The 9715-nt window shown below is 34.7% G+C and overlaps 1 long non-coding RNA gene across 1 annotated transcript; it reads left to right on the forward strand.

Annotated features, from left to right (window-relative positions):
- The first annotated feature begins 674 nt into the window (after nt 1–674).
- On the forward strand, nt 675–6650 carry LOC147655647 (uncharacterized). Its single transcript, XR_015279818.1, has 4 exons — nt 675–910; nt 3660–3765; nt 4059–4712; nt 4884–6650. It is a non-coding gene; the product is annotated as an uncharacterized LOC147655647 (long non-coding RNA).
- The last annotated feature ends 3065 nt before the right edge of the window (nt 6651–9715 follow it).

Consider the following 9715-nt stretch of genomic DNA (forward strand, 5'->3'; position numbering starts at 1 on the left):
TATTGACGTGATATCCCAGGTCAAGGAAAATTCCGTATTTGGACAGATAAGACCTACACAGCTTTTTAAATAGATGAACCCTGTTAGTAGCCTTGAATGTATTAGCACAATTTGATTCTGATTTGCCAATACAATTAGTGTGTGATGTGTTCTCCCTGTGGGGTGAGAGCAATCATATACCACATTATGCTCACAGGAGAGTAAAAAACCAATTACCTTTGCTTCAAGGACACTAAGCAAAGCAGAAAGCCTCTATGCAGAATTGAATGGCAGCATAACCATTATCTTCAGAGTGTGCAAGTTTCATTGGTACTTGTATGGATTAAAATTTCACATTTCTGACAGATCTTCCTCTCATATCATATCTTTTCACCACACTTGGTTTTCCATTTCTAGCTATCAAGAAAATGCAGAGGTGGGCTCTTCTGTTATCTTCCCACACTTGTTATCAAGCTCAGAAATTCTTCATTAGTTGATTATTCAGATGGCTTTTTAAGATTAGCTTTATCATTCAAACACCAAAAACTTTCCAATTTTTGAGAGTTGGAGCACATGCAAAAGGTTTACTGGGAATGATAATGCACAGGTGAGCCAAATAATCTCCTAAATTCTAATGAAAGTGCAGGTAAAGTCTGAAAAGATCATTCATATGACTGACATTTCCAAATTAGTACAACAGGATAATCACTAACAAATATTTTTTATCTGTATGCAGCTTAATAGTCATTGAATCAAATTGCACTTGAAGGCATTGTTCTGTTCTTAATGCTGCCTCTACAGCTGCTTGATTAATTTTTGCCCAGAACTGAGGCAGTGCTCAGGTATTTCGTAGCAATTTTAAACTATTCTGAGGCATACAGGTGGTCAAGAGGAGAGTAAGCTTTTTGGCACAGCCTCTGGACTAGAACAGGTAAAAGTATTGCTACAAGTGGTCTGCATCAGTATTTAACAAGAAAATTTTATTCCACTGAACTAATTCCTGTAAAAGATAATTTCTCATTCAAATAACAGTTTTCTTGTATACACCAGTTTTAAAGATTACTGTGAGATTTGAACAACAAACGCGTAATTACGTGTTTGGAACGTAAGTCAACCAAAATTAGAGTTGAAGGCAATTTTAAAATATCTCCTAACACCTAAAAGCAGGTTTTTTTCTACTATATATGATGGGAAAGAAAAGGCAGGATAAGTCTTTTCCTGCTGTAAATAACTCCAAGACAGAAATAGCATATTGTGTAATAGTCAAACAATGAATTTAACTGATTCTACTTCAATAAAAATAAAATAGTAAACAGAAATACCTGATTAATTTAGATATTAGTTTAATATACAATATTCTGAAACTTTATATTTCTAATGAATTGGAATATGTCTCTTTTTTCTTAAATTTTGTATCTTCTAAGATTGATTGGTTACAAATTTACTAGTTGTGTGTACGACAGCACATCTCAAGAATTTCAAGCTTGTTAATATTCTGTACCCTACTTTCATTGTTAGCTACTGGCATCAATAATTCTACTTGCTTTCTCTAGAAACTTTGCAGTAAAATGTTAATTTTATATCATCAGGGATATTTTTTGCTTCCTTCTGTCTGTTAATAACAGCTATCCTCGGATTTCACCTTCTCAAAGACAGATATTGTGATTCCTTCTACACATTGGAGAAAATTAAACCATCTAAAAGGACAAAGTATCTATCATAAATTTCCATACTTGAAAGAAATGGTCTCTCATCTTCAGCCTAGTAACTTAATTTTAAATGACTTTCATACTTATGTCATGGTGACTTGGTATAGAATATAATTAATAGTATATAATATTACTCTACAAAATACAGTCTAAATGTCTGTTTATGCAGTTTTGGACCATGACACTGTAAATCTAACATGAAGTATCTATGTTGATTTTGATATACAATAACATTACTTCTGTGAATTCCAAAAAACAAATGCTTTAATTATAAGCACAGTAAGAAACTTAGGTATCTTTTTAAATTTATTTTCTCCATTTCTCCATTTTTCTCCATTTGACCATTTTCTTAATGATAACTTATAACATAGTCTGTGAATGAAATACATATTTAGCTGATTTTGTGCCTAGAGGAAAAACTGTTACACTAAGCTGAATATTAATTTGACTATTTAAATATTATTTTGACTACTATAAGTCAATTCCTTTGACTCTCTACAGTCATGCCAGTTTGGGTCAGGTTAACATTGTCTTAGGTGCAGTTTTCCTTCAAGTTTGCAAAATATCAAGTTCTAAAGAGTTTTATCTAGAGTTAAAAAACTCTAGTTAAACTAGAGTTTAGAGTTAAGTGAACTTAACCACTGCAATGAGCATGCCCAGAAATTAATAATATTTGGCACTATACAGTTAAAAAGTGTCCAAACCATGGAAAGTTTTGTATTTCTGAAAATATTAATTTTAAATATAGATTTCCAATATCTTGTAGTTATCAGAACATATGCTGTTACTTAAAGCTTGCACAGTTTGTAAGTAGTACAGAAAGCTAACAGCTTGCTAAAACATTTTTTTAATTCAGGCTTTAGCTTTGTTAATTTCTGAGAACAGTGTGTGAAAACTCATATTTTTACAATGCTGAAGAAGCTGTATTTTCACAACCTTATTAATTTCAATAACCTGTCTAATCCAAACTAAATGCAGTTGAAATAAAGCTATTTCCTACTGTTAGAAATAGTTAAATTTTCTCCTGCCTTGACAAAGTGTTATTTTTCATTGTTTTACTTGTTTCTCTCTGGCTTTACTGTGCGCATTTTAAGTCAAAAAATTATTTTTCTAGTCTCTTGGCATGTACCTGATCTCAAAATAGTTACAGTGTATCAGCACATTTTCAGAATAATATGTAGAATTTCTGCCTTGGGTACTCTTATAACAGACTGCAGTTCAACCCTGATGGTGGCAACTGTGTGATTTTTTGAGTTAGGGAGCCAAAGATGTATTGGAATAACTGGAAATTTATTTTCATGTTTGCTCTTTTGAAGAAACTTTATTGTTGCAGTGATTGCAGGTGGCTCCCCAACAGTATTCATTTTGTTTTGGTTATCTTTATTAAGAGAGGTATTACAGGTTTTTTCCACTTGTAATTGCCATGGTTATTAAGGACTAAAACTTAAAACTTTAAGGACTAATGCTCTTTTATAGTCATGTTAATTTAAATGCTGAGTGTACTGCATTTTTTAATTTGACCAGCTCCACTGTGAAATTTTTTCCCTAAATAAGAGGCTTTCTCCTGCTCTTTAGAAAGACTCATCAAGTGTTAAAAATAAGCATAAGCAGAGTGATAAAAAAATACAAATTGAATATTTTATTAGGGCTAACTCCCTAGAGTATAGTAGTATTGTAAGTTTTTCTGAGCCTACATGTACTCACTGTAAACAGGGACAAAGAATATGAAGGAAGTGAGAATAGTTCTGGCTTCTGTTGTTCAAGCTGCAAATGTACTGACTCATTATTTTATAAATATCTAAAGACCATCTATGTGAGTTGAGGCCACTGAGGGTATCAAGTTGCCGTATTGTAATATATGTATTACTTATAGTACCTTAAGATTCCCAAGGATTTACAATCTCTTAAATTGTGTCATAAATCTGAGCATCAAAGGTTGTTACTTTCATTTTACCTAAAATCTCATTTCAGTCTTCTGTTTAGAAAGAAGATTTAAAAGAAACCTAGAGATGTTCTGGGGGCAAGGGTCATCTACCTTAACATTTCACCAGATAAACAAGGTTCCAAAGGACTACAAGTAAGTGACATTTCATTTTACATATTTTTTTCACCAATCACTCGTTAAATGATTTGGACAGTTTCCAGACATGTTAGTTTTATAATATCAAATTCAGAAAAAGGTGTATGACCTTTGGTTTATTCAGTATAGATATAAGATGTTTTTGGTAAATAAAGTCTAAATAGTTATTCTCTATTTTTAAATTGCAGCTGTTATTGAAATCACAACTACCAAAAAGTGAAAAACACTCAACCCCATAAGCTCTTATAATATTTGTGTAGTAAGAGCTTGTTTTTCTTCACTGATCACAGCCAAAATGACTGACCACTGCTCCCAGTGATATGGCAGACTCCCTTTCAACTGTGGCAACTAAGCCAGTGCAAGCTTGTCACTGACTCTGAGCATCTCTGGATCAAGCAAAAGTTTATATATACACTGTACTGAAGAATTGCTCTGGCACAGAGGAGCCTTACATGCTGTCTGGTTTATACAAGCCAATACTTCAGCCATGTGAATATATGTCACCTACTTTTAGTTCCTATCTATCCATTCTAAATGACACTGGAGATCTTGGTTCAAGAGAGATTGAGATTCTACTGCTGGAAGAGATGTTTTTTAGTTTTTTTTCATTTTTTACATGAAACAACGGACAAAAAAATTCTAAGTACTTCCCTTGCTCTCAGACTGCAGTCATAATGAAAAGATATGTGATAAGCAAGTTATCAAGTTTTTATGGTAGATCCGGATTTAGGCGTTACACTGGTCCAGAGATATATTCTTCTCTGAAGAATCTGTGGAATTTACTATCAGCAGCTGAAGTGAAGGGCCACTGCTAGTCCACCTTTTCAACACAGATTATTGAAATATTGACTTTTTGTAGAAATCAGCCATTCCTGACTCTGAGAAGAGGTGGCTCTCAAACAATAGGCACCCTACCAGCTGCTATTTGCTTCGACTCTCTAGAGGTAATCCATATCAGACAGCTACAGATCAGTCAGGAAGCCCACACCTGAAATGTCTTCCTTTGGTATTTACACATTCTCAAAGTCAAGCTTGTGCAGAAATAAAAATCTTATCAACACAGCTCATACAACAGAACATCTAAAACTGCTGACCTTTTTTTCCTTCTGCTGCAGATTCTGTAGGAATGACCCACCATTGCTCATTTGGATCAGCTGCATGACCCTACTGGCTTATTGCCTTTTGACTTCTAGTGAGCACCTACGCCCTTTGGTTTGAAAAAGCCTAACAGGGAAATGGCTGAAACACAGCTTCAATAGACCTCTGTTGGTGCCTTCCTGAAACTTCAGGGGCTTGATACTGCAGCTGGGAGATGGTATTCTAGTGAGATTTGCCATCCAAGATATACCTTGATAAGTGCTGTATCACCAATAAGGAGATGAAGCTGTTACATTTCCTCTCAAAGCTGTCCACTTTTTCAATGATTCTGTATACTGTACAAGCCTGCCAGTTGAAGTGTTTTCTATGTGCTTGTCATTTCCTACTGAAACCCTGAAATCTCAAAATTTTAAAATTGTGAAGACTTTCTTCCTGAGTGTAATAAAGCAAAATCAGTCTTTCTAATAGGTGCTTATTTTCATCTCCAAAAATTTTCAAACAAGACCAAACGGGAGAAAATGCAGACCCATGGGCAGAGAAACAGCACTTTCCAGCAGTGGAAAAGTCTGTCTAAAGAAACTGCTTTTTTAACTCCTTCCTGTGCTTGACAACCTGTAAAAATGCACAAATTATCACTCTAGCTGTACTCTGAACAAGCCCCCTGCCCCAAACCCAGGCACAGAAGGCAGCGAGCATGCTGACTGTAAAGGCAGTGTTGCAACTCCAGAGCAGATCAGCATTAGGGAGAAATTCCATGTCCTCTATTTATGCTTAATCCATGCTGTTGCTGTGAAGGAGTAGAAAGTGTATGAGTCAATCCATCATTGGTTAGGCAGCAATCTGCATCTTCTCTCACTGTAAGTTCCAGGGGAGAGGGTGGCAGAAATGCTATTTAGTTTGCTAGACAGGAAGGACTATATAGATGAATGGAGCTGTTTTCCCTGGCATGCTGAACAGTGTTTCCTGTCTGTATTAGTTGAACTGATCAGTAGCACTTCAATAGAGGATCACAACTGTCTTGTGGGAAAGAGGCACCAGCAACTGGACAGACAAAATAATCACTGGAATTGCTATTCCTTCTATTGCTGGCAAGTACATCAAAATTTAATATGATTTTATATTTGCAAATGCTAAATTTAAGCACTGGGAGCATTTTATGTATTTGGTGTGCTTGTGCAGAAAAAGTAGGGAAATGCTACCTCCACTGTCAGGCTTCAGCTAGAACTCGTGCTTCCCATGATCTCTAAGACACTTGTCAATATAGACAGCTGCCCCTTGTGAAAACCAGTGGACTCCATGAATGAACATGACTTCATATTCAGTCACAACCAGTTTTGACACCTACCACACAGGGACCTGCAAGAAAGTGAAGAACAGTGAAAACTGTACCAAATGGAAAAATAGAATTATTTTTGTGTGTCTTGAAATAAATGTGTAACCATCCCCACAGAATCCCAAAGCATTCAGACACTTAAAAACCTCAAAAATATTGATTCTTCATAAACAATCCTAAAGGTCATAGTTTTCTTTTATACAGTTCTCTGTAAAAGTTAACCCTGAGTAGGGAGTTGACTGGGTGTATCAAGCTCATCCCAAAGCTTACCTTAACAAATTTGCAGTTACCTGAATTTTTCTGCACTGGAAGTCCTAGGAACTCTTCATGATGCACAACAAAATGACATTTATTTTTGTGCTTTGGGGTTTTATTTCTTTATTTCTTCAGTTATTTTTTGAAGTGCTACCTTGGATCATTGTTTCCTGCAATGTTTATAATACTTTTTTTTTTTGTGCAACATCTGACCTTTTTAGACTTTAGATATGGACAGAATATTAATTTATAATTAATTTTTTTTTTTCATCTGATTTGAAACAATGAGGGAGGAAGACAAACAGTTCCAAAAAGAAGCTCAGAATGGAACACAAGTTGTACAGTTAATGTACATCAAGCTAACGAGTACGATTCAAGGACGTAGACTACCATATTACTAGTTTTTAATTTTTTTATTATAGAAATAGGAGAGAAGAAAAATGCTATCCAAGAGCAGAAACAGCCTTTGAAATGACAATTTTTTGTGTGGCAGATTTTGTAAGTAAAAGGCTACTGTCCCCTTTCATGAAATAAATATGAAAACCTTAAAAACTGATTGCTGTCATGAAGTAATGTGTTCTCCAATTGGCCAGAACCTTCCCCTATCTGAAATTATATATTCAATATACACATTTACAAAATGCACACCAGTGCTTAAAAGAATCAGGTTTCCCACTGTAATAAGTCTGCCTCATGAAAGCCTGTGATAGACTTACCAAGGAATAAAATTTTCTGTCCGGTCATAGCACAGAGAAATTTGAATGTAAATATGTTATAAAATCATAGCTTTGTTTTCTTAGTGACAAGATTTTTTGTGAATAGAAAAAGAGGGAAAAAAGTTATCTTGGAAAGGAAATGCATCATAGTTTGGAATTTTGTTGTAAGGAGTATTATTTTTATTCTTGTTGACAATTCAAAGAAAGCATTTTTTTTTTGAGTACAGAAACATCTAAATAACAGCCAGAACATGTGGCTGTTTTTATATAAATAGACAGATATAAAATTATGCACACATTTATTTTGTGCTTGTTGTACTGTAGATGTAGACAGATTCCCTCATAATTTGTTAACAGTCATAGACCCATTTATTTATATCCTTGTCTTAACATTTGATGTTGTAGTAATAATTTACATTGATCATTGCATACTTTGTAATATATTTGTTGTCTTTTCTGCAAGTGGAACATAGAAATAAGGAAGAAATTTATCCTAGGTATGGGTACCTTGCCTGCCACTAAAAAATAGTCAGGATGATGATATTACTGACACAGAGGCAGAAGAGAGAGGGAGGATTTCAAAGGCAGAAAGTGTTTGGGGGTTTGTTTCTTTGTTTTTTTTTTTGTTATTTGGTGGTTTGTTTTTCTATTTTAGCATAGTTGATAAAGAGGGTGAACTGATTGTCAAAAGTGTCAACAAATCACCTGAAAATTCATTAATTTCTCTTTGGCTTATAAGCACAACTGTTAATTGAGAGGATAAACTTGCACAGTTGACAAATGAATACAATTCCCATTCAACAGATTTATTTTGAGCTTTGCTTTCTGTTTGTAATTTTGTTTTTAGACAGCTTTGATTTCTATGAGTACAATAAGGAAATCCATCCAGTGATGACACAACCCTTTTTTTACTTCAGAGTAAATTTAGTTGATATTTCTGAAGTTTCTTGTATTGGTAATCAAAAGAGAAGTTCTTTCTTCAGTGTATGCTTTGAATATCCATTTTTCCTGCTTTAAGAAAATTCAAAAATTTGTATTTAACTCATTGTCACAAACTGGAAGCAAGTGTGATGTTGGTTATAAATTCTCATCTGGATGAACAAAGACACCTGTCAGGGTAATCTTAGGCTTTATTGTCTAATTGTCTTAAATCTGGCAACTAGCATCCTATTTATTTAATTGTAGAGGTGCTGGCCAACAAGCTCTCAACTTCTTGAGCAAACTTTAACAAGCTTCCAACTCTCGCAACAAAGTTCAGGTATGGAGTAAGGGGTAGAATGTGATAACCTCACTTGCCAGGATAAAACAGAAGAGGAGAGAATGATGATGAGAAAGAGAGAAAGGAAAAGATCACCAGTACTTAGATTCTTCCTGCCACCATGGATAGTCTGGATCTGATATCAACAAAAAAAGAGAGAGCACATGTGGCCTACCAACTTCCTTTTCTAATTTACCTGGTACAAACCTCTTACATAAAATAATTTTTTCGTGCCATTCACAGCATATTGTTCTTGCATGCAGTCAGCCTTTTGGAGCACTCTAGGAAATGAGTGTGTGGAGTGGAGGGCCCGTGAGCCCCTGAAGCCCCTTTTAGAGAGATGTCCAGGACTCAATCCTGCTCAAGGCACAAGCACACTGAGCCTCATCCTCAGGACAGAATTGCAATCCCAGGAACTGAAAAAGGAAATTGGCTCAGAACAACTCAGCCCCATGTCCACAGGACTCTCTCTTCCAATCACAACCTCCCCATCACAACAGAATGTTTGAGACAAAACTTTCTTATGTGCTTATTCCTGGTCCTTCACATTCTTCCTGTTTTCTTTTCCACATCATCTCATTGCAGAGTACTCTTGTAATTTTCCTGTAGCTGAAGTTTAGTGTTGATATTTAGAATTTATTCAACAGGTATCTCCTTTTCCCTTTGTCTCTTTCTCCTCTCTCTTCTTCCTTTTGTGACAAAAAGTTTTATAACAAATGAGAAAGTTTGCTATTAGTTTCCTATGACAATTAATCCTTTCTACATTATTCATCTTTTCCTGTGCTCTACAGAAGGTTAGACAGTAAACAGAAATATGAGTCCCCTTTGTTTTAAGACTGAGCATAGTTTTTAAATGTGCTGTGCAACTTACTTCCTGTAAGTCTTTTTGAATCATAAATATTTTTTTTTGTTTGAAGTATACAAGTAACCACATTCCCACTATACTGGTGATGGAAAAAAATACCATCAACTAGTGAAATGAGGATTCCCTAGCCAGCCTGTGGCAAATCTAACAAATTTCATTTTCTTCAATTCTACTCTTTATTCACTTGCCTGCTGCATTCAGTTTGATTGAACAAAACGGTAACACATCATTGTCAAATCAAATTTTTAATATTCAGATAAGTTTAATTTCAGCATGATAACCAGCTTATTATCATTAACATAAATCACTATCCCTTTGAGACAAATACTTATGTCCTGGAAAGGCTTAGTTTTCCTCTTTATATCAATGTAGATGCAAATCATATTTATTATAATATATAATATATTTATATTATTATATAA

The sequence above is a fragment of the Cyanistes caeruleus genome, chromosome 1, assembly GCF_971803275.1.
Source record: "Cyanistes caeruleus chromosome 1, bCyaCae1.hap1.1, whole genome shotgun sequence".
Lineage (NCBI taxonomy): Eukaryota > Metazoa > Chordata > Aves > Passeriformes > Paridae > Cyanistes > Cyanistes caeruleus.